The sequence below is a fragment of the Poecilia reticulata genome, linkage group LG23, assembly GCF_000633615.1.
Source record: "Poecilia reticulata strain Guanapo linkage group LG23, Guppy_female_1.0+MT, whole genome shotgun sequence".
NCBI classification, from domain to species: Eukaryota; Metazoa; Chordata; class Actinopteri; order Cyprinodontiformes; family Poeciliidae; genus Poecilia; species Poecilia reticulata.
In genome coordinates, this window is record NC_024353.1 from 10,324,089 (window position 1) to 10,349,802 (window position 25,714).

General features: G+C 38.2%; 1 long non-coding RNA gene across 1 annotated transcript in view; it reads right to left on the minus strand.

Moving 5' to 3' along the window:
* Positions 1 to 14,806: 14,806 nt before the first annotated feature.
* Positions 14,807 to 25,714, minus strand: part of LOC103459477 (uncharacterized) — a 33,239-nt gene continuing 22,331 nt past the window's right edge. The window contains exon 5 of the long non-coding RNA XR_532754.2: positions 14,807 to 14,854. This is a non-coding gene — a long non-coding RNA (uncharacterized LOC103459477). The remainder of the gene's footprint in view (positions 14,855 to 25,714) is intronic.

Here is a 25,714-nt window from a genome sequence, read left to right on the forward strand (position 1 = left end):
TATATATATGTACCACTCAAAGGAGCAGAAGATGCTTTACAGGGAGAACTAGATTAAAAACAAATACAACAGAGGTCAGAGCGTGGTGAGGAGGAAAATCTTGTTACGCTGCACGCTTTAGTGAATAAGCAATCTTTTTTGGTGTTGCAGCTGTTTGCCTCACATTAGTTGAATATGCTTACATTTGTTACAGTGCTTTTGCAGATGTATACTCTTTGAACTTGTGTGTTTTCTTTCATGCTTCTACTCAAAATTCAATCATTTATCGAGATTTTACGGGAGATGAACAGAAGGTAGGGCGTAATTGTGAAGTGGAAGCAATAGAAAGCATGTTTTTTTCTATTTCAATTTGTACAACCTAAAATTGGAAAGTTATACCATGCATTTATATGCGATTCTAAATCAATAATTTGCAGGACCAAATTTGCTGAAGTTACAGCGGTGTGTCTTTTGGGAGTATGCATGCACCAGCTTTTTATAAATAGACTGGAAGTTTTTCCCAGTTCTACTGTACAAAAATATCTTAAACTCAATTAGATCCGATAAGAAGCCATCTTTTCCAATCTTACTATGGATTCTGTGTTTGATTTAGATGAGTGCCTTCACTGGGCCCTACCAAGTCATTCTCTGGCAGTACATTAAGGGCCAATATTTTATGGGAAAGTAATACAGGTTGGTTTTGAATGATGCAGCAAGAAGCTTAATATCCACTTGCACTGACACAAAAGAATGTTGCAGCTGTGGTATTGAGGAAAAAGCAAAGAGCATCAAATCTCAGACAAGGCAAAGTAAGAACATAGTAGACTTTGGGAATGTGGTCTCAAGATCAGTCTCCAGTAAAACAACACTACTGCCAGTAGCAGTGTAATGTCGCAGAGTTGATGATATTCAGGGTTTGAAAAAAGAAAACAAGCAAAGACGCTAACATCAATCAGTACTACAACTACCGAGACCTGTGGTTTTTGTTGATGTTACTGCAAGGTTAAACTTGAATGATTAATAGCCACCAAAAGAAAATGTTTCCTAACCACCGAGTCATTTCACACCAGATTATGTCAAATTATATGTTGAAAAGCAAATGTTGCTTTGTCGAGGTAGCATTGCACATAAAATGATTCAGGACAAAAATCTAAACGGACATGGTTGTGTTTCTCACAACACAATCAGCAGATATTAATAGAGTTGGTCAAAAGATCTGAGATGGGATGGTTGAATATGTAACACACTGGAAATGTGCTCTTAATTCCTAATGCACACGCGGTTATATGTTAAAGTGAGTTTCATGCACATCATGAGTCAATATCACTAGCATACATAAGTATTAGTACCTCACCATTTTCTACCGGTCCATCGGTTCCCATGAGGTGAGGAAGAGGCTGTTTGTGCCCATTATAAAAAGTTCAGGCCCTCACTGTAGGAGTCAGGAAAACACGGCTCCTCCAGCTTGACAGCAAATCTTTACTAAAAGCATGTGGCAGGAATCCTTTTGTCCCTGCACAAACGCCAACAATATGCCGCGCACATGAGTAATGGATGCAGGAATGTGGGGCTTGTGCCACTCTGTGCCTCGGCAGGCATTTTTAATATTTATTTCATCAAAGCAACAGAACACTTAATTGCGGCATACTGAATGTTAAATAGGGCAGTGTACTCTCTAAGAAGCGCAGGTTAATTGGGCTGCCAGGCTCCAGCATTGACTTTGATCCAACAGGAAAAGTTCTTGCTGACTAATGCCAACATAAATACTTCAGGAAACATTTCATTTACTTCCAATTACCGAAATAATTTATAAACTGAGCTTGCATCACGTTACGAGTCCTCTTTCATGAAAAGTTAAACAAAAAGCACCAGCAGTCAGAGGCCCCTGACTAAGTAAGACGCTTCACCCTACTCATCTCTCTCCATCTATTCACCAATAGAGGAGGGGGTACGACAATAAATCAAATTCTTCTTCCCTGCTGCAGTGTTCCCCAGGTCCGGGAGGACAGTGTCCACTTCCTTATACATTAATCTTTTAATGGACTCTCTTCGCCTCTCTTTGGCAGCGCCACTTTCCTCTACAGGTCAGCAACGATTGCTAAGGTCGTTAGTCCTCCGATGGGCTGAAAGATACGATCGGCAACAATGGGAACAAGGTGTGGGAGCGGCAGAGCTGGGCAAGCTTTAGCACTGCAGGTTAAAGAGGGGAGTCAACTTTGAAAGGTTTCTTTTTTCCAGGAGAGAGGGCGGGAAACTGGAGTCAATTAGGCATCCGGGAGCAGTTCTTGTATATCATTTTTGTAAATGTGTCTATCCTTCCAATTTTTATGGTAAACAGAAAAATTAAATTTCAGTGTTATTTTAGACCAGTGTTTCTCAACCTTTTTTGGGCCAGCGCCCCCCTAACCTTTATCCAGGTCCTTCACCGCCCCCACCAAAGAATTTGCAGGCTACTTTGCACTGACCATTATTTTATCATTAATATTACCATCACTATTGTAGATGTTTTGATTTTTATGCTCGTTTCTGTATTTATCATCAAAAATAATTTCCCAGAGAACAAAAAAGTCATGTGAATAGAAATTATTTTCACAGGTGTCTACGAAAAATGCAATGAAAATTCAAGTTAAAATCAGTAGGCCTAACAGCAGCCAATCAGAGTGGAAAAATATTATTTTGTGCCATTTTCTAGTTGTTAAATATTCCACAAAATGACCAGATAAAAGATGTTCAACATGCCAGTTTAAACTTTGAACTATTTGCAAAACGACTGAGCTCTGCAACATTAAAACATGGATAAAACTATAACTACATTAATCATAGCTCTTCTTCTCTTCAGTGTTTGTCAGTTTCTGGTGGTGCGGCTTCGTGCTGCCTTCAGGAGAATGGGACATCAGAGTATCATCCATAAAACTTCACCCTCATTGCATTTATTGTGCAAACCAGAGCTTTCAGTGGGAAAACAAAAGTTCCACATCCTTTTAATGCCATACAAATATGAGACAGAAACATGGATTATATCTTTATATAGACCTGTCTATTGATTATAGATTAATAGTTTTACTGGACAGAAATTACAAAGAACAAATCTGGTTCTTAATCAAATCCTAATGAGTCAAATTGAAAGTGTCATGGAGTCATCAGCCTCATGACATTAACACTGACATGAAAAATAACATTGAAGAAATAAATATATCAAATCTAATTTAAAAACATAAATAAGTGATCAGTTCTTTACCATTAAGGTCTGTAAGAAATATTTATTCTCAGTATTAGATATGGTGTTAAACCCATAGCACTTCAACAATATTATTTTACCTTTTATCTGGAAATAGTGTGTTTATTCTTGCCATACAATCCTCTGGATTAATTATTGCTTGAAAGGTCTTGCCATACCAGTTTATTCCTCTGTATTTACTTTAGTTTCTTAGTTTATTCTTGCATTTTGTTCTTCATTCATTTCCATTTAGTTTCATTTGATTAGTATTATCCTCTCTCGGTTTATTGCTATGTCCACTTTAGTTTCTTTCCTGTTGCTACATTTATTTTATCATTTATTGACGCTCACCATCAGTCATCTTCACTCATCACCTGCTGCGCCGCCTAATCGTCATGTGTTTCACATCATGTGTTGATTTTTTTCACTGTTCAGCATCGGATTCTCTGTTTTTATGCCATAATTCACATCTAGTACGTCGCTTCATTTTATATCCTGCTTCTCCTGTTTCAGAGTTTTGCGCAATGTGCGTCGGGTTTTTTTTTTTTTATAACCCCGTATGGTGAGCAGCGGTCGAGAAGCGCATCGATGGGGAAAAGGCAGACTGACAAACCTTTTAAAACAGCGGAAACAATTTCTGCATTCTGATTATTGAAATTTAAAAGTGCTGTGTTGTTCCATCACCCCAGTTTCATACCGGACCACTTACAGCACCGGTGTTAACGCTATAAAATGAACGATCTTTATCGTGGTATCACCCATGGAGGGATTTCTTTATTTAAATGGATTCATTTTTCAGAGGGACACACAGTGAGGATATCGTGATTTTAGCTACCAGTAGCAGGAGCGGAACTGCGCCAAAAACTAACAGAAGCTACAAACACTGAGTAGAAGAAGAGCTGCCATTGATGCAGTTGCAGCCAAGCATGATTTAATGTTACACAATACAGTTTTACCAAGTTGCTCAAAGTCTAAACAGGCATTTTTGTGCATTTAAGGTGTAAAGTTTACCTACGACCAATGGCCCCCAAAGGCATCCCAGCTCCCCCCTTTTGTAAAAATGTCCGCCAGCGCCCCCTGCCGTCCTCTGAACGCCCCCCGGGGGGCGGTACCGCCCCCGTTGAGAACCGCTATTTTAGACCATAAATTTAATAAAAAGTGTGGAGTTTGTTTGCATTCCAATTGCTATTTTGACCAACCAATCATATTTTGATTCGCCCTTTTTGAGTAAGCAGCTGGAGAGAATGAACTTAGCTCACATACTTAAGTACAGCTTGGATCAGAAAGTTCTGGTGTTTGAAAAACGTGTTAAATTAAGGATCCCTGGGCTACAACAGAAGTACTAAACACTAAAACATGAGTTTTCCAAAAGCTGATTATTACAATAACCTTATGGATAGATTAACCAATTTGCCCAAATGTGCAACAGTTTCAGGACATCAGTTTTGATGTGTAAAAATTATTACTTTGCTTTTATGTTTTTTTTTTACTTGCTTCAAACGGTTTTTGACAACTTGCTCTACAGTGTTAACTGAATAGTGCGCTTGTGTAACATTTGTTCAAAATTTTAAAAGTCTAGGTAGTCTACCTGGCATAACTGTATAGTTAGGTACAGAAACTTCAGACTGGCTATAAGGTTCTATTGTCAGTTTACTGCAGATCTGCTACAAACAACATGATAAACAAACATGTTTATCATGTTTTGATAATGAGCATAAGCTCATTAACTATCATTAACTATTAAGTTACTCCCTAAGTTACCATACTCCCCCCGGAACCCAAAGAGTAGTTCCAGTTTCAGTTGGAACTACAAAAAGAATGGCATCCCATGGTATACCACTACATGAAATTGTCAAGATGGTGTTACTCGGAAACTTTGTATTTTTGAGAGGTGGTAGTCAAGAACCTGATCTAACATCTAAAGTGTGAATGATAGTGGGTCTTTTGAGGGTTGGTGCTCTACATCACTGCTGCTGTTTTATTGCTTTTATTCAACAATGGTTTTCTTCCTGGCACTCTTCCTCTATCGCAGTACTGCATCATCTACGAGTACTCTTTTAAATTTTGAATCCTCTTTGTGCCGACATTGCTGTTGGAAAAAAAATGTTTAAGTTTAAAGTGATGGCCTGCACTTGGCGTTGGCAGACTACTTGAAATTTGGAGAAACTGCTTTAGTTTTATGTCATTGCTGGAAAGCAGATCATGGCCGACTTTGAATACTCTGACAGAGATCTCTAGTTTAGGCTTGCGAGCTGAAGGCTGGAGAGAACTGGATTATTGCTTGTAATGAGCTCCGAGGAGGGCATTTCATAACACACACACGCACGCACACACACACAAAGACTAGAGCGCCTCATCTCTAATAGATCTCAGTCCAACTTGTGATGCCATTTCCACAGTCTGCTCATGCAAGTTAAAACTGCCTCCAGATGAAATGATACAATGCTCATTGTCAAAAAGGACCAGATGGCCTGATGGGGTGAGACTGGGTAAATGTATTTCTTGGTCTACCCTTGGGTCTAAGGGTAACTGGGTAAACGTGGCGCACCACTTGCACCACGTCCTGCGAGAGATTATCCCAATTGCCATTTTCGGAAATTAATTCAGTGACCCAGAGTAATGTGAAATTCATTTGCACACCACTGACTGTCGGGTAGTTGTGTGCAAGCAAGCAAGCAGGCTCATGTCATCCCCACAAAAGCAGACTAACTGAATGGATAAAAAGGCGTGACAAAGGAACGCATGACAGCCAAAGAGAATGTCAGCCCGATATTTGGGTTTGCAGTTGTGCAGTGGCTCCAAACTGCATGCCAAATGGCCAAGAAATCAATTGTGGTCTTTTATCCCCCCCGTGTAACTCATCAACTCTGCTTTAAGTTAATCAGCAAGTTGGTCCTTATTTTTGGAGCACAGAAATAATGTAACTTTAAAGTAAAAGGTCAAAATGATATTTGACTCTCAAGTCATGGACTGAAAACCTGCATATCAAACAGCCAAGAAACCATCCATGTTCTTGCTTTTGCCAACCTATTATTTTTCAAGAGCTGGTTCTCCTTAACATCGTTGAATCACATATTAGCATAAAACATTAGGGTTAGGTTTACTCTAAGCTTACGCTAATTAACTAGAGTAACTTTGACTAACTTCAACTCTGTGGTGGCATCATCCATCTTCTATGCTATTCCATCTCATTTTAGACTAAATACAAGAAAAAGTGACTTATTCTGTTCATGTTGCTTGGGGAAAAAAAAAAAAAAAAAAAAAGCTTAAAAACCCCCAGTAAATGTTGGAAATATTGTGGTTCCTATTCCCTTCCAAGGGACTAATAGAAAAAATGAGCAGGCAATGTTGCTGGGGAAAGAGAGCTTATTATGGAGCTGCTACCTTAGTGACCCAATTTCAGATCAGGACAAAACAATTGGAGAGCTTTGGTGACCCTTCCCCTGCCCTCTATGTTCAATATCTACTTATTGCTAACCTTAATAACCATGTTTTTATAAGAAATAATATACTGAATTCAAATTTTATGAAGCAATCATTAAGTCAATGTAGGCATATTTGTCCCTACACACAACTGTCTATCAAGAACAAGCATTAGTGTTATTGCTCAGGTTATCCATGTTCTAAAGGTTATTTTTCAGCTTATGTTTTTAAACGAAATAATTGCCTCAACCTTCAGTTGCATTAAGTTATTATTATAGAAATCAAACATTCACACCAAATGTAATTCATATTCATATCCAGCCGATTTTCTACGGGCCAATGCAACTCTGATTAAAAAACACCTTTAAATCCATCTTCCGGCTTTTAAACGTTCCCAGCACCTAATCAGGATTGGGGGGAACTAAAGTCAGTTCTTGCTTTCAAATCAGGAGGAAGGCAATTTTTACTCTAAACAAGCGACATCTTTTTCGACAAGATAACATTTATGAAGACGGATCAGAGAAAGCAAAGATGTGCCCTCTTTTGCTGAGTAATTATATTCAAGTCACTAATCAAATTAGGCTGCGGATTGCATAGCAGCCATTCAACAAGGACGTGCGTGCGTACACAAAATAAAACACGGAAGTCAAATTAAGTAAGCAGCGTGGGCTGTTGAACCCTCACTTAGCGCAACAGCATTTCCTCTTGTTATATTTTAGAGACAAAAACACTTGGACTGATTGGTTCAGGAATAAATGATCTCTAATTAGTCTAAGTGCTTCAGAGGGAATATTTTAAGAAGGAGAAGGCCTGAATAGTTGCACATAAAAAGAGCTAAGAAATAGAAATATTTTCTGTTCCCCCCCAACCTCCTCTTAAGTAGGAAGCTGCAGAGACGTTCAGACAAAGACGGAAGGTGAGTTAGTGGTGTCGTTTGTGTGAGATCCATGACTGACTCCTCTTGTAGTTAAATCAATAAACCATGAAGCATGAACACTTAAAAAGGAAAAGTCTGGGATCAGACAGTTTGAAAATGTGAAGATCAGATATTGTATAATTCTGTATTTGTTATTCAAGTCACACGCACCAGGAATCGGAGCGATAAAAAGGGAACGGTACCACGGTAGCCAGCCCAGCTCTCCCTTTCTTTTTCTCTCTCTTTCTCTCAGCAGAACAATTACTTTCTGGGACAATTACATCCAATATGAGCATAGAAATCAGTCAGGTGAATAATATAGCACAAGACAGATTTAACACGTACGATCCTTTACAAGTTCAACTGAATAGATGAGATGAGGGACCCTACAGAAATGTCTCCACTTCTCTTTGCTTGTTGATTGTCATGTTATTAAACACACAATCTGATTAGTTTGGTCCATTTCACACCGTTGTATTCTTTATGATGTGAAACTAATCCTTGATGATTTTACATGTGCTCTATGTGATATTTAAATTTCTCTCAAAAGAAATATACATTTCTCTAGTGACAACAGATTCATAAAACTCGGGCTTCACTCTGAGACAGAAGCAGTATGTCTACTCTAGAGCATGAAATTCAACTCCATTCTTTTTTGCAAAATCCATTCAAATTGGATGAAAGTGCCGGTGAGCACTGATTTTTAGATTCTCGCTTAGTTTTAAGTTTGCATTTTTGGCTGGGCTATTCCAACATCGATGTGCCTCGATTTAAACCATTCCACTACAGCTGTATGTTAAAGATCATCGTCTGCCTTTCCACGCCGTCTTCAAGTCTTTTCAGCTGCAGAAAGGTTTTCTACCATCATCCATCTGCCCAGTGAACAGACCCAGAGAGTAAACAAACTTTGAAGTCCTGTGTGCTGCATTTTTGTTGTGCATATTTGTCTCGACCAGAGTTATGGACTTCTCTCCTACTCTCTTGAGAACCTTAAAGGTTGAGACAATTTGTATAACCTTCCCGTTAATGCCGTTTTATTTACAGCTACTTAGGGGCCCGAATGTAGATAGCTGCCATGGATTTTTGTTTGGAAAAATTGTGAAAACAATACACCATTTTTATTTTACAATTATTTCACAAGTGCTTTGTGCTATCCTGCAGCGTAACATCACAGTAAACAAAAAAAAAATGTCTGAGTGCGAAGACTAGTTTCCTAGCACTCAGTTGGAACCCAGCGTTCTGATGCTAAAAATTAGCATCAATGCTACAGCAAATATCTCACTTTAAACAATGTACTCAATAAATAGCATGTAGAGAGTCACAACCATGTTGAGTAACAGACTTACTCCATTGAGTATATCAACATTAGTACATGAGCCAAAATGCTAATGTTAGCCTAAATGCTGCCAGTGACATGTGGGGTGTCACTAGCATGTTTTCTTACTTTGACTTGCTCCATTCAGTATACTAAAGATAGATGATCAATAAAAAATAGCTAGAATGGTTATTATAGGGAAAAGGCTAATGCCAATATGGGCGGCAGTGAAATGCAAATTTTTTTGGTCATGTTAATGCACCGCCGCATTGCTACACTGAATTCAAAGTTTTTAGCCAAAAGCATCACAGGTTCTCCACCTTACTACACGAAGTGCTTTACTCAATATTTTTGCTTCGTTTTAAGCAACAAAAATTCAATGATAATCACTATCTAATCAATTATCAATGTTCATTTATTGGGAAATTGTCAGTTTTATTAATACGACTGCCTTCTCTGAAGAAGAAACAAAAAACCTGTACAACACCTTTAAGACTGCTTCTTGGGTAAACCTTTCCTCCCCAACTCAGAATCTGAAAATAACTTTACATCATGTGTCCACTAAACACATACAAGCATGTGTGCATGTCATATTCAATCAGCTACTTCATTTTTTTCTGAAGTTTGCAGCAAGAAAAGAAAGTCTTTCAAGGCAGCTATTATTTTGTATTTAATTCTGAGTCAAAGCTAATAGAAAAGTGTACAAGGACGTACAAGTGAGCTAAAGTAAATCATTTGGGCATATACAATAGTTAATTAACCAAATGAGGCCTTAATGAAAAGACAATGATTTTATTCAAGAAAGACGGTGATATGAAGTGTCATGCTTGGCTATAGAACAAAGACTTGTACATTGAAGGAATGTAGTTTCTAGTTCAGTGATGAAGAAACGTGCTTGCCTTGCTTTCCTGTCACAATCTTTACACACAGCCCCATGTAAGAAAGAAAACGGTTCCCCTAGTTACAGCCACAGCACACTTTATTAAAGTGTCATACTTCAGGAAACTTGGCTCTAACGGTTCAAGAGACATTAAATGGTCTCCAGTGTTTCCGTTCTTATGAAAGACCTGCAATTTTGAGTTCTGTTGAACTGCACGATGGATCACAAGGCTACTTGTGATCACAGGTTGTGTACAGAGAAATACAGCCCCATGCAGAAGTGTTTGAAAAGTAATTGTAAAACCATTTGCTACATTAAAGATACTTTTCTGAAACTATGATTTCATTTATTAAAGAAAGGACCAACTGGATCCTACAAAGAAATGTATTTGCCTGATTTGTTAAATCATAAAGTGATTAAATTTCAGGGTCAGGTTTATTAATCACAAGCCGGACGAATCTCTTAAATGTAACTTGTTGACGACATGAAATAGGCTGGAAAAACAGAGGAAAACAAAGTGGCTCTTTTGGAAGGCAGAATGGCACAAAATCCATCTATAGCGATGTGAATGACACACTGGCAGTTCTTGCAAATGCTTATTTTTTCACCTGGGTCCCAGTTGTTTTGGGTAACAGTCCTCCCCTAATAAATGCAACAATTTTTATATTACATTTACTGTAGTTATTTTTGTCAATAAAATGTACTGATAAAATGCAAAAAGAAACCTGCAAAGGGGAGCAAATACATTTCCACATCACTCCAGGCGTATCTGACATTGGAGAGTTCTACACAGGAAGCTGTTCCTGCTCGAGTCCTCAAGGACAAAGTAGAAATGGCCATCTCAGCAAGGCTCGTCTTTCCCTGTCTGAATTTTAGAGGATGGTTCCATTACACATCAAAGAAAGTGCGTTTTTTTTTTTTTATCTTGTAAACACATGCACATTGCTAATTACACAGCATATCGCCTTAAAAGAATTCCACCTCCATCAAAGTCACGACTGTTGATAGACAACCTTTTTTGCTCTCCTTTTCTTCACTTCTCTCGCCAAGATGGGATTAAAAGCTGGTTATCGTTCAATTCCCTTAATGTCGCCTCTCTGCCGCCTGTCATTTTGCGCTAATTAAATTTCTTCCAGGGCATTGCTGTATTGGCTGTCTGACAGGTAGCATTATAAAGCGTGACCTCCATTGCATTATTATCCTTCCGACAGCTCAGAAATTTCTGCCAGTGGGGGAAAGTGTGGGACGAAGGCAAGACAGTTCCCCAACTGGCGTCAAGTGGATGCACTTGTCAGGTTGCGTCAAGTCAAATGTTATCAAGCAAATTCACATCTACTGATTGTGCTAGCAAGAAAACTGAAAGAAAAAAAAGCCAGTGAACTACTAATTTTTATGCATTCTTCTTGCGTAGATTTGAAAAATATGAAGATCAAGTGTAAAATCCCATCAGCCGTGAGATTTCCAAGCTTCCACCCAGTGACGGAAATCTGAGGTTGACTCATCTCTGAGTAGGAGGCAAGAGCTGGGGCTTTTGGGAGCTTCTGCAAGCAACCAGGTATGTTTTTGTGTAGGATTCCTGCTTCAGGATGACGCCGCAATGAAATATGCATGACTATGACGGTAGTTGAATAAAATGTTTATGTAAGAATGGGGAAATGCTCATTAAGGACATCGACGCCACAGCCTGCGGGTTTTACCCAGCATCCGCCGTTTCCCCCGTCTTGTCAGAGGCTGCTTTTTCCGTCACACTTGCCTCGGTGTGTGTATTTGTGTGTGAAAGCAACAATGTGTTAGAACAAGCAAGTGCTATGTTCAATTGTCCATTCACTAAGCTCAGCAGGGTGGGAAGGGCTCCTCTGGGCAGCAGGTCCAACACACTGACTGGTTGTCGGAATACTTTTCAGGGCCTGAAATGTTTCTGTGCAGCGGTGGTAAAAATGCCATTTTTTTTTTTCTTTTAAAGTCTCAAACTGCCAATTTGTACATGTTTGGGTAATTGTTTGGTTACCCAGGAATATTTCCAAAAACCACAGACATTTGAAGTGTATAAACTAAAGGATCACTACTCATCACTCACTAAGGTAACCCCATTTACCTTAGTAGGATGCTGTGTTCCTTCTACTTTAAACAGAGGTAGTTTTCAGGAGAATTTTCCACATTTGTAGGAGGAATATTGTTGCTTTTCTGGTAAAGCCAAATGCACATGTCATGTTAAACCAATATATGTTTCAATTTTATTTAAAAACCATGATATAGTCCTTTACAGAAGTATACGGGTGCATATTCTTTTGTAGAGACGGATCTGTGTAGGTTTGTCACACAGACCCATTCCTAATTACCTGGAAGATGATGGCTTTTTACTTTTCATACAAGAACAAATAGTCCGAAACTGCCAGAAACTAAAATACAAACTCCACTAGAAGCCATAGCGAAGAAAGAATGGGCTAATCATAAAAATCATCTAGCTTTATTTGCTCTTCATTACATTGTGAGGAAAGACCTTTTGGCAGCCAGGTAGTGCCTTCAGATGAATCTCCTGTCCTGTTAATGAGGGTATTCATGCTGCGACAGCTGTGCAAAGAGCAAACACAATTATGCATCACCCAGAGGATGGTCCAAGTAGGCAAAAACACAAGTAGGCATAATTCATTGATGCTGACCTTTTGGTTACCTCTTACTTTGACTGACTGGAACAAAGGAAAATAGCTTTTAATGAGTTCCAAATGATATTTGATGTGCTGTTCGACGTGCTTTCAAACAACATTGTAATGGTGGATGGATCTGCATTACCACATAATATCACAATGTAGCCAATCCTTTTTATTTGAATCTTTTCATAGTTGTCGTAGGTTCCAAGATCTCGAGATATTTTGTTGTATATCTTTGTTTATTTGTTTAGAGCTTTTCACTATATTAAGAAGGATCACAGTGAATTTATGGAATGAAGAAGTCAGACTTTAAACATGAATCCAAAACTCAGAGAAGGGAAGGAGGAACGTCCATGGTTGGATCCACAAAGGGGCAGAAAGACGGCTGGGTAACAGACGGGGGGGACGTAAAGATCTTCCTTGTCCAAAGTCAATCAAACATGGAAGATGCCAAATTCCTTACACTTTACGACTGAGATGAAACTATGGGGTCTGTTCTCATCCCGAGTTGCTCAAGCTCAGAAAAAAAACAAACATTATTTGGTTACACAAGAGGTTGAACTGCGATCATCTCTTTCTCTCACAAAAACCAAGATATGGAAACATACCTATGTGCACTGCTGGTATCTAGTGTAGCAAACTATTCCCATTGATACAAACATTTGCTCCACTATGGACAATTTTCCACAATATGTAGCAATCAAATGCCAACCATTTGGCATCTTTATTATGCTAAATGTTGGAATAATGAAGATTGATCAACATACAAAATGTTTAGCTTAACAAGAGATGATAGTCACTACAAAAAATATATATATATATACCATTCAAAAAGAAAAAAAACATGAACGCGTTTTAGGTAAAGTTTGTTAATTTAGCTGTCATTAGCTGACCATGTCAAAGAAAAAACGATTTGTTCATAACATTAAGTGTTAATGCATTATTCATGCACGCGTTTAAAGGAGGTAAAAAGAATGTTTCTCTCGGTTCCAAAGGAAGCAGCATGCATGTGTTGCATTCCTATCTAATGGGTTAAATGAAGCTGGAACAAGGAAAAGCAGCAGTGTTCTTATTCAGTGCCCTTGTTTATATACAAAATGCTCTTGCTTTTATTTTTGTTTTACTTGCCAGAGTTCTTATTCTTGTTTGTTTATGTTGCAATAGCTTATGTTCTCTTATTTGGAAATGTTCCTAAATCCACGCAGTAAATCCACTACAGACATTTTTTATTTTTTTAAATGCAGTGCTGCCTGATGGGAAGAGTATTACAGCATTTCATTCAGAGTTGCCTTGTTCCCTGCCTCTGCCTTCTATAAATCTTTTAAAGAGGTTGCATTTCCCAAAATTCTTTGCACCATTTACTCATGCACTATTTACCAAGACAGTAAACCTTTTCAGGTATTAGTGACCCAATGTCAAACACTGTTTTGAGTTGAACATTTTTTTGTAGCACTATATAGTTTTGTGTCCCAAAGCCTGAATGTCATACTGCCACCATGCTTCAAAGTGGGGATATTGCATTGTAATAACAGTGGTAGTCAAGAGAAATCTAATTTAAAGGGACACACGCAGGGCAGAGGTGGTTATTTAAGTTACTTGATATGTAAGGAGTGGACAAGTCTAGAATGTTCTGATAATGTAACGTTATAGGCAGCTGCCGGATCGTCCAGTTGGATAGTGAGTAAACCATCACCAGATGAATCAGACACTGAAAAATCAAAAAAGACAGAATTTTCAAATCTCAAAGTGATGGATTTGTCTTCTGGCTGGTTTCTGTCATATTAAGTTACACGACTCTAACTTGGTTTTATTCATTTACATGGCATAGCTGTGATAATTTTTGCATCACTAGGAGGGGAGAATATGGCATTCTGGCAGCAAGTCGACAACTGTTATTACTGTTGCCGTGCAACAAGAAGATCACGGGTTTAAATGTTCAGTTTTATCCTTTTAGCATGGAGTTCACATTTTCTATTTCTGTATGCCTGGGTTCTTTACGGCAGAAACGTGCATGCAAATTAGCTGAAAAGTCTGTATTGAACAAAAGTATGGGAGTGAGTAGGCATAGTTATCTGTCCTGTAGATCTATGCATTTCACTGACAGGAACTGGTGACCTGTACAAGGTTCATCTGTCTGGAGATGGTGCCCACAAAACAGACAATTTAGAATGAAATCAGTTGATGCAAAAACTGAGAATGAATGACAGACTAGGGATTTATCAGCATAGGCATGATAACTTAAATTTGAACGTGACTTCTGAAGTGATTTTGGAAGCCTAACAATAAAACTTGGTGATACCATCATTTTTTTTTTATTAACTTTGATTTACAAGCAGGGTTGGAAATTAGCAGCCACCACTGGCCAAATCCAGGTAAATTCGAGATACCTCCAAGCTTCAGAAAAACAGTATTCAATATCTATCACTGACCTGTTAGGTGCAGCAATTTGCTTGGACTGCTATCAGAATGCCATCATCTGAAAAAGAGGAAATGAACAGTGATGTGTTGTTACTTTCCTGGTGTGAAATGGCTGACAGAAACCACCAAACAGAGAGCGAAATGGCAAATGTAAACGGCAACAGCGAGTTCTGTGACTGGCTAGTTTTAAACATGACTATGTCTAAAAACACTTTGTAAAAGCTCAGTTTATGACATAAGTGTGTGTGTTATAGGGTACTTCACAACAGTGTTGCCCAGTTTATCATAGAAAAATCTCAATATATCAGTAGAAAAGAGTAGATATCAGGAAAAGAATTGTGGACCTTCTAATGTTTGGCGCACCTATATACACAATTTCTAGATGCCTGCATGTGCCAAGGCCATCTGTTTACACAGGTTTACATCATGATACAGGTAGAAGACAGGCTATAAGAAAGTGTTGCAATGCAAAACATCTGCATCAACTACAAAACAAAAAGAGAAGACCTCTTGGAGGTGTTGGCTGAAGCAAATACTAAGGAAATGTATGCAAACTTCTGTATCAGAAGAAAGAAAAACATTCCCCTCTAACAATTTTAACAAAAATCAAACGTAATTTTGATAATCTAACTGAAAGGAATGATTTAATGTGATTGAATTCCAGACCAGATGTCGGTATATTAAATATAGATTCATCGCTTTATATACTCCATGGAAAAATCTTTCATTAATCAAATTTGGTTGTGTCCAAGATTGTAAATAAGAAGTAAAAAGGGACAAAAAAAGCAACATGTGGGTATGAAATGGAGATATGGAATTGTGCAGTTGCCAACTAGAATTAGTGTGCATGTGTGCAAACATAAATATGATAGTGTAACTTTAATAGTGCAATTCTTATAAAATTAAAAATACATATTTTCTCATTTTACACAAGAGTTCCTCCAGTGTACGCAAAAGTTTTTAGTTGTTTGTACAAACTTAGCAAAGAGCCCCTTTGAATAAAATCACAGAAGCTTCAGTTGCATGCTATAATAAGGAATGCGTCTTAAAAAATACATGAGGGTCTGTGGTTTCCCGTACTGCTTGGATTTCTGACAATTACTGCCCGCTCTCATACAATCCGATGATTTAAAAAAGTATCTCGGTTGATTTTGTGCCTCCGACATTCTTCCGTTTGCATTACACGTGTTTGCAACCGAGATAACTGTCTGAAGAGGAGCCGTACCCGGCTTCAAACTGAAGGTGTGAAGTCTTGCTTTAACATCTCTTCCAGCTTAATTTGTTGACTCAAAAACTGTGGTTACAACTTGAAGAGTTCACACGGAAACCTACAGTTTCTTTTGTTACCGCCTAATCCGGACTGAGAAATGAGATTTGCATCATGTCCTTTGAAACCTACTGAGTGCCAATCACGATGCATCCACGTCCTTTGAAGACATGAGCATCAAAAGAATTTCAAAATGCTAGACCGTTACCATTTTCTAGCAATGGTTGTCAGTAATGGTGCGATGGTAAACAAGGCGTTGCCATGTTGAGAAGTTCAGAATTTATGCACGTGAATTTAATTCACAGTTTACTTAAAAGAAAACCGTAACTGCTGGGGTAACAAAAACAGCATGAGTGGAATAAACATATTGAAAGCCAGTATGCGTGCAGCTCACCCACTCTGGAGAATTGCACATTAAAAGGAGGAGCAAGTCTAGACTTAGTTTTTTTGTTGTCGCTTTTGATCTTGCCCTACAGAGACGCCTTGGACTCCCCAACAGATTTGACAATCCCTTGTACACCTCCTCTCAAAACTTCACAACTTGGCATTATGTTTGCTAATTAAACTGATAAGCAACGAGAGCTTGAAAGCTAATGATGAAAAAGTAGGAATTTTCTAAAGCCCCCCAGATTCTCCCCGTCTTCTGAGAAGCATAATGGTTCAGCAAACAACATATTGTGAAAAACGGGGAGATCAGCAGGGGGGGATACACAGTGATGCAGCTGTTAGCACTGTTGCCTAGTTGCAGGTACGGGGTAAAAATTAGGGAGCCCTGTGCATGTCGATGTTCTCTCAGGGAACCCTAGCTTAATCCTATAGTTCATGTTCTCTTTAAAGTTCCCTGTGACCAATCACAGCTTTTAATCAGACCATATTGACATAAAGCATGTCTATTTTCATATTATCGTAAATGTAATGTCCTTTAAAATTAGAGGATGAAATTTTATTCTCTCAGTGCAATCAACTTTGAGAACAAAATATTTGCCAAAAGAAAATATACAATCCGACAGGTGCCACGTTGAAGAGGTTGGTGTATGTTTGCCGCTTCTTTTCATTTCCAGTCAGTGCTAGTTCACAGAGTGGCAAACACCACTGAATGGCTCACTGTAGTTAGAGGTAAACAGAGCAAAAATGGTCTTTTAACTGATCATCATGTAGCCCAATATTTCATTTGACATCCTGAATATATTTACGAACTTACAACCCACAACATGGCACGGTAAAACCCATGGAAAATTTCGGTCTTAAAGGTATATCTATTAATAGCTGACTCCCTAACCCCTCAACAACCCCCCTGCCTTTCTTGTTCTTCAAAGCTCTATTTTTTTTGTTTTTTTTGAACTGCCCTCCCTTTTCCTCCCCGTATCTGTGAGAGTCTGGCACTGAGCTCCTGAAATACAATTCCTCCCCTGTCAGTACCCCACTGCCTCCCTCTCACCTCCATCCATCTGTCCCCATCGCTCTCTGCCTGCATCTTGTACCCAACCCCCTATCCCATGTTGCCTCTTGTGTCCTGCTGCCTGACTATTCTGCAGCCAAAGTATTGTGCAAAATTCTGCTTTATTTTCCCCTAAAGCAACAGTCATCGCTTGACCCTTCTGGTCTGTCTTCATTCTGGGCAATTTCCTTCACTCTCTGCTGGGAGTGTCACTAACGCCGTTTGTAGTGTGAATTGTTCTCACCCGTCACTGCTTCCCACCTGTCCTGGTTATATGCGTCTCCCAGCACATTCCCTCCCGTGCGACTCTTTTCTCCGTTTGTCACACTCCTCTTTGTCTGCCACTGCTGGACTGGAGCCTTCAAATCTTTTACAATGATGTTGCTTCGTTAGGTGTTTAGCTTCTTAAACATCTAAAACACACACTTCAAACGCACGAGGCATGTGTTTATGGGTGACACCACACAACATGCACCCAAAAGCGACTAGTGACAATGGCAATAATCACCTACACTAATCCATTTAGAGCCTTTGTCACTGGTTCTAGCACAGAAAGGGGATTGAGTGGGATTTCTCTGGCTCTTCTGAATGTGATAAATTCTTTGCAGAGCTGGCAAGATGTGTCAAAGTCAGCCTGGAAAACCTTGTTAAACAAAACTAATCTGACTTGAGAGTGTTCCGCCACGAGGGAACACAAACCAGGAAGTAAACACAAACACTATAAAGTGCTAGCGTGACATGCTAGGACTAGAAGTTTGACCTTCAGAGGAAGCAAAAGATAAAGAGAAAACACAACTCATGTGTATATTGTGTATATGTTGGGTTTCAATTAATTAAAGGGCCTAAACCATTAATAGAATTAGTCATTGGGACAAAGTCAAAATATTATTTGTTGGAACAAAATTAGGCATGAAAAGTAATTATAATCTGTTTTATTTGTTAAAAACAAATCAATATTGGCCAGTAAAAATAAAAAATTACCTTTGTAAACCAAAGAGTTTTTAACAATCCGTCATTCGTAACTTCTTGAGTCAACAGCCAAATCTTTAAGAAACTTTCACATTTTCTAAAAAGATCCACTTTTCAGCCCTTCAAAAATCAGCAGTCGATTTTCATCTCTAGCAGTGAAGTCAAGTAAACAAATAGAAGTCACTGCGTCTAAGCAACACCTGTTCCTGCTTTTCTAAAATGACTCGCATCAACAGTCTTCAACTTTCTTTGTTTAAACAGACAAAGCTCAAAACTACAAGTAATCACAATATATTATGCTTTGGACAGAACCAAGCTAATAATTTCCTTGTGTTAGGGTAAGTGTGTGCAAATGAGTATAAAATGTGCTCTGACTGTAATACAAAACAAATATTTGTAATCAACTTGCCAGCAAAGCGTGGTTGAAATTCAGTCTCTCTTTCATTTCATCTTGCCTTCCATACAAAAGATTCATAAACACAGGGCAAAAAACTTTGTGTTTTCAATGCTAGTAGCATTTCAATGCTAGTAGCATAGTGTTTTCAATGCTAGTAGATTGAGATCGTCAACAGTTTGATGTTAAAGGAGCAGTGCAGTATTTTTGAATTGAGGATTTGTGAAAATCCTCAATTAAAAAATCCATATAAGATAAATACAAGTTAGTTGGTCTCCAACTGAAACAATATAAGATGAGCTAATGCAGCATGTGTTTTGGTAGTGACTATTTACTGGAGGCAATTCATCACTAATGATTTTCCTGTGTGAAGCATGTACCAAGATAAGAAGAATACCTTTATAAATAAAAGATCTGATAAAATCCCAAAAAAGCTTTCACTTAAATTTATTTATAATCATCCCAATCCGTTTACTCAACCATCCTCCGTTATGTTTAAATGGCAAAAAAAAAAAAAAAAGACGCAGTTTATTTGGATTAAAATCACAAATTACCCATTAATGACCTATATTATGTTAGAATGCTTAACCTAAATAATATTATGAGTGAGCAACATAACACCAAGCTTTAGACAGCCCCCTTAATGGTCCTCTGCTGTTTTTTAAGTTCAAAGATTAATCATCCCCTCTCCACTTTGCCCATCTTATTTCAGTGCTCTCCTTTGTAAGCTCGATCAATAGACTGCTGCTGGCTGTAAACACATCAACAAATAACTATGCAAATAAAAATCAATGGTTCTACAACAGAAAATCACTGGCTCACCAATTAAAGCCTACCATGACCCACGGGTACGGTGGAAAATGTCCCATTGACTGCAATATGGAAGGTGATAGGTCTTGCTGTTTTGGGAAATACAAGGTGCATAATAGAATAGCACGTTTAGAGAAGCCGAAGGCAAAAACCTGAATTGCCCTGAATTGTCCCATCTGTCCTTATTGTTTAGGACAGACAGGCTATCCTTCACTGGTTTTAGGAAGCACTTATCCATCAGCGTGATCGTTATCCATGTAATCCAAACACACACAGTCATCGACCTTCTCATTCAGTTGGCACAGTGTTTGCACAAATTATCCTACTTGTACCCTTTCGAGAGGATTTTGTCACTGGGAAACCCTCAAATAATCATGTGGTTACAGTTTTGCGCGCACATACACACAAATGTGTATAACCCACCTTCTGGATTTCACCTGTTACCCTAGCAACAATATAGAAAGTGGCCAAGAGTGGCTGATATGCTTTCAGTCCTGCAAAAATGAGTGATGATTGAAAGGCTGTGATGACAAAGGGGTACTTAGATCTGCAGAACAATGTCTTTTTAAATGATAGTCATCACACAAAAAACAACTAAAAGGTGGCCTATAGATACATACCATACTCTTAAACTTTGTAACCTACACTGATGAAACAAGTAGGAAACATGATTGCCAGTTTTTTTCCCCCCCATCCAATTAAAGATCTTCCTTCAATACCATCCATAGAGAAAACCAATAGAAACATGTAGAAATGCTTTTCTGCAAGGGGGACATGGGAGCTGGTTAGGTTGATGGGAAGACAGTTTGATCCAGAACTACAGTATAATAATTTAGATCCAAGCATATTCGTGTGTGTCGATCAGAATAAGCCCAGAACTGAATTCACTTGAGAACATGATGCAGTCTGACTGAGCAAGAGTTATTTCTAAATAGGAATGCACATAAATTTACCTAGAAGTGTAAACCTAGTAGAGATGTATCCCAATGCACATGCAGCTCTAAATTAAGCAAAATTAAATTACACTTCCCTGATTAAGCAAATCCTGTAAACAACTATATAAAAAACATTTTTTTTTATAACGCAGCAGAAACAAAGTAGTGAAAGCCTTCATATGAAATTCGACTGTAACCCCAAGGGCAGAGAAACATTGCCCTTGCCAGTATTTATTTACACGTTACCCAGTGCTGCTTTCGTCAGAGCTAAAATTACACTGAATCAGTGTGCAAACTAGTGTCCCATATTCCACCAAACTCCTGAGAGCGCAATGTGACAAGCTGCAGATTTCTGCGATTGGGATGCAAAAGTAGTGATAAAAGGGGACAGGAATAGTAGCGTTTTTTGACAAGTTCACTCCAACAGCTGGCTGGGGAGCAACAGCGGGTCAAGCAGCAGGGTCTCCATATCTCTCCAACATTAATCACTGCTAAAATAATCTCGGTTAGGAGTGCAGGCTGTGGAATGGGACTGGCGAAGCATTAGGTGAGGCGGGAAGAGCAGGTTGGAGAGAAAGGGGGGCTTTGCTCCCAGAGTACCTGGATACTTGACAAGTAATAAGACACGAGGGCAGCAGAGTTTAAAGCGATGGGGGGCCTTGGTGCTTGCACTTGGTCAGCAGTGGGGCCATTTGCTTGGAAATGAATTTCAGAGTTTAACTATTTTCCACACTTATTGAGCACAAGGATTTAAGAAAATATAATTTTGAATCGTTTGTGTGCGTAATGAGCAATTAGCAATTGAGTATTGTTCGGTCACAAGCAAAAAAAAGAAGTCCAATTAATCTCAACGAGAAAAAGAAATCAAAGAAGTATCCAAAAATTACTGGAGTTTTGGGAATATTTATCAAGTGAGAAGTTGCTGTACTGGAGTCATCATCTTATTTTAAACACATGACCAGCTTGTGACATCCTGTGTGAACCAAAGAGAAAGTTAGCAACAAATTGGTCGCATTTCCACTCACTTTCCAACACATTAAGAAAACGTGGACCTTTAAAGTGTCATCGTCTGACTTGTTTTCTTGGCAATCTTAGATCAATAATGCATACATTCCCCAGCATAAATCTTCTGCCCCTGAGTGCCAAGAAAGTGGAACACCAAGCTTTTTAAATGCTGCTATTATGGCAATATTTACAGACACCATTTTTCTATACACTTTGGACGTTTACTCGCTTATGTTGCTTCTCTGCTACGGTTAAAATATCCCATAATCCTGCTCTGAATCACTCTGACACTACTGAACAAATACTACATAGACAACAGTTCTTTCTAAAACACGTACACAAATGAATGACGGAAATTTTTTTTATTTTTTACATTGATTCTGATATGTTAAAAAATAAAAATCTGATGTTAATACCGATCTATCGTGCATCCCCAGTAAATATTTCTATTTATTTTCAGAAACTTTGAAGGTCAGTTTTTATACATGTTGACTTGTGAAAGCTAATCTGAAATTTGTTATTTACCCATTCTTTCTAACCACAAAGAGAAGTCACTCTTTGAACGTGTTAAGATCAAAATTTTTCTTTAAGTCAAAGTATGATTGAAGAGCATCAGCATTAGGCCAAGTTTTTTTTTTTTTTAAATCAAAATATGGCCATATTTTAATTTGATAATAAATCCTTATAGTGTGCTTTCTCACATGTTATATTATGTCACATCTGCTGCTACATCTAAATAATTAATCATGGCTCAAGGCTAAGAGACTTGAGTACATATTGTTTACGATGTTAATCATAATCCCTAAAGAAATGTCAAAATAGTCAACTCAGTAAAGTTTTTCACAACTAAAAATCAAATGGCTACAAAAAAAAAAAAAATACTTACATCTATCTTTTAACAGTTCAGGTCTATTAACTTTTTTTTTTTTTTTTTTTTTTAAATCTGACACCAAGGTCTTAGCTTTTATTAAAACTCTGCAGCAAATTAATCCCTTTGGCAAAATTAAAAACTGCTCCAGTATGTATAACGAATTAAAAAAAATGCTCAACAGTTTAAATACTTCTAATATTACAAGAATTTTATCCAAATTCTGCACCAAATTCTTCCTTCAGTGACTCTTGAAAAGTCCTTTTGTTTCCCCCAAATAATTTTTTATTTTTTTTTTAGAAATAAAATTCTTGATTAGAGCATGTGTTTACAAATTGCATGTGGTCTCAGACATGACTGATGCAACATTCTCAGTTACACCAGATGTGCTTGAGATAAAATGATTAAAGAAAAAAATAAACTTACTTGTAGAGGGTAAAATTTTAGTGCATGTTAGAAACATTGCAAAGTCAAGAGCGTGGTCCAAAGAAGGTATTGGTGCCTTGCACAAACAAGGAAGGGATATAAAAAGAAACCAAAGAGCCTCACGTTTCCCTAGAGAAGTCTTTGAGGAAGCTGAAGCTTAGCCCTCACTGGACATTCAAACAGAAAATGAAAACTCATATTTCAAAGTTCAACATCCTTGGTTTCTCAAGGAGTCACAGAAAATACTAGAGAGGGTATCAGAGTCGGCTGACTTGATCTCTGTTGAAAATCTCAGGTGAATTTGAAAAAGACAATTCGAGGATGCAAAGTTCAGAATATTAGTGACCTGGAAGCCTTTGGCCACAAGGAGAGGGCTCAGACTTTTCAGCTACACTGGTGTTTAGCTACAAAGGACTAAGGATCATGGCTCTTAAAGAGGTTGAATAATTTTTAGACTGGAGTAGTCAAGCAATAGTTAAAAGTACCATTTTGTGATCGATGTGGGAAAACTTCACATACAAATTGTGTTGAGCCTCTTAAACTTTTCCAGTTTGGCTCATTTATGGCAGAGTACAATGAGAGAGGTAACGGGAATAATGGTTGGTCTGCAGAATTAATTTCTACTTCAAGTGTAAACACTTTTATAATATAACTTGATTGAGTTTAGACTACATCACAGAAGACAGACCAACCTCAACAACAAACGTGTCCGTTTTTAACTGAATCTGGGCAAAAGCATCTAAATATCAATACATATTTCTGGGCTAAATACGGCCAAATAGTTTGTGTTTTCCAACTGTATAATATTTAGGACTGAAAGCTTTCGGCTGCCTGTGGGTAAACCACACACACGAAATTGGTTGGGTAATATTTCATAACGTTAATGAATAGCTGCTGCTGGTGCACTGACAATCCCCCCTAGTGCAGGGGGAGAATAATAAGCTCTGCATAATAACTGTCCCTCATCAGCGCTCACTCATAACATTGTATACTACTTCTCATCCCATTCACACTTATGCCTTCTCAGTCTCGGCAAAGCAGAGAGCGAGAAAGGCGAGTGCGACAAGGCTCCCTCGGGAGTTTGTATCGTAGCGGAGCCATTATGGGAAAACAGACTTGTGCATTTCAGGGGCCAAGAGGGGGCATGCTTAGGTAAAGAATCATCACTATTCTTTGAGTGCAACACAGTCTGAAGCAATGTGTCACAGAAATATGGAAAAAATGGTTTACTGTCAACTTGATGCCTAAAGCTGCATGAACAAGAAGGCTGACTTTAACAAACTGTAGGTGTGTCGGTAGCTGCTGGACATTTTTAGTTTTTCTTCAGATAAGTTAGTCACAAAATTTGACTTGAGTTAAAAAAAGATACAGTGCAGTAAAAATCCAAAAACTTCAGGTAAATGTAACTGAGTAAATGTAATAAGTTACTACTTATCTCTGTATTTGGATCAGTTCCCTGGGTAAACCCAGACCTCTTTTGATGACAATGTTTTTGGCCCTGGGTGCTTTCGCAAACTAATCCGGCTTTTTATTCTGCTTTTAGCAGACTATTATATCTGACCACTTAGAAAACCAAACAAATTTTGGAAATTTTTGAGGAAAAGGTTTTAGCCTGATTTAATGTCAGACAGCGAGACAAAAGGAATGCAGTTTTATACAAAATGTGTAAAGATCTGGTTTTAACTGTAAGTAACAGAGGTTTTACATTCTTTGCCTTTAACTTCCAATCTGGTGCGCTGCTGTTTATAGATTGAATGACTTGTTGCATGAAGGCATTTTCATCCTTCTAAACTGGAGCAGGTTCTGAAACTGCTCCCACAAGAATATTATAATATAATCACTGCCCCATTCCTGCACACAGACTGCATCACTCAAGACCTTTTTAACAGGGTTTGTTGTATTTCAAAATGACAATTAAGACTGAATAATTTATGCTGCGCTTCAGCAGTCTATTACTGCTGCAAATACACAACTCTGGGTCCAGATGATCATTGTCATGTTGGTGCGATCTGCTCAGGCTGACTGGAAATGAATACAATTAATGATGTTTTACATATTGCCATGTTATATTGGAACCACATGAATCGCATATTTACTCTAACGAGATCTGTAATCAGATGTCGTGATTCATTGAAACTAAAGAAGCGCTGTGAGGGAATAGTGGTTTGTTGCTGAACGGCATGATGATATGCAGACTTTATTCTGGCTGATGACGGGCCATTCAGTTGGTGCAATAGATTGGCAATAGGCATGAATATTTCATAGACTCCTCCAGATCATATCCACACTAATCAAGACCTTAAATTATTTATTTCCTTCCATTTTTTTTTTCCTTTTTTAATTTGATCCATCCTTGCTTGTCATAATATTGGAGACTAAGGTGCCTTACAAATAACTTGCACTGAAGTTTCTCCTCATGCAACACCCACAAACCTTAGTATATGTTTTTGGATAGAGCATAGAACTCAACATGTCTACCTGAGCTGACAAGGCTGGGCAAGATGAGCATTAATCAGAAGCATAACTCTGGGTTATTTCAAATGGGATAATCTTTTGACAGAAAAACTATCCGTTGTGTATTGTGTAAATCTGGTTTCCAGTCCAGTACAATAAAGGCTATACAGCCAGATCTACAATGGATTGGTTTAAATCAAAGCATATTCATCAGTTCAAACTAAATTGAGGATCAACAGGTCCAGCAATGAACTTAATTGAATTTGTCTGTGCTTAAGTTAATTTGCAAAGCATGATGGTCAAATGTTTTGCTCTGTAGATGCCCAAACTCAGAAGTAAATCTTAAGATTTG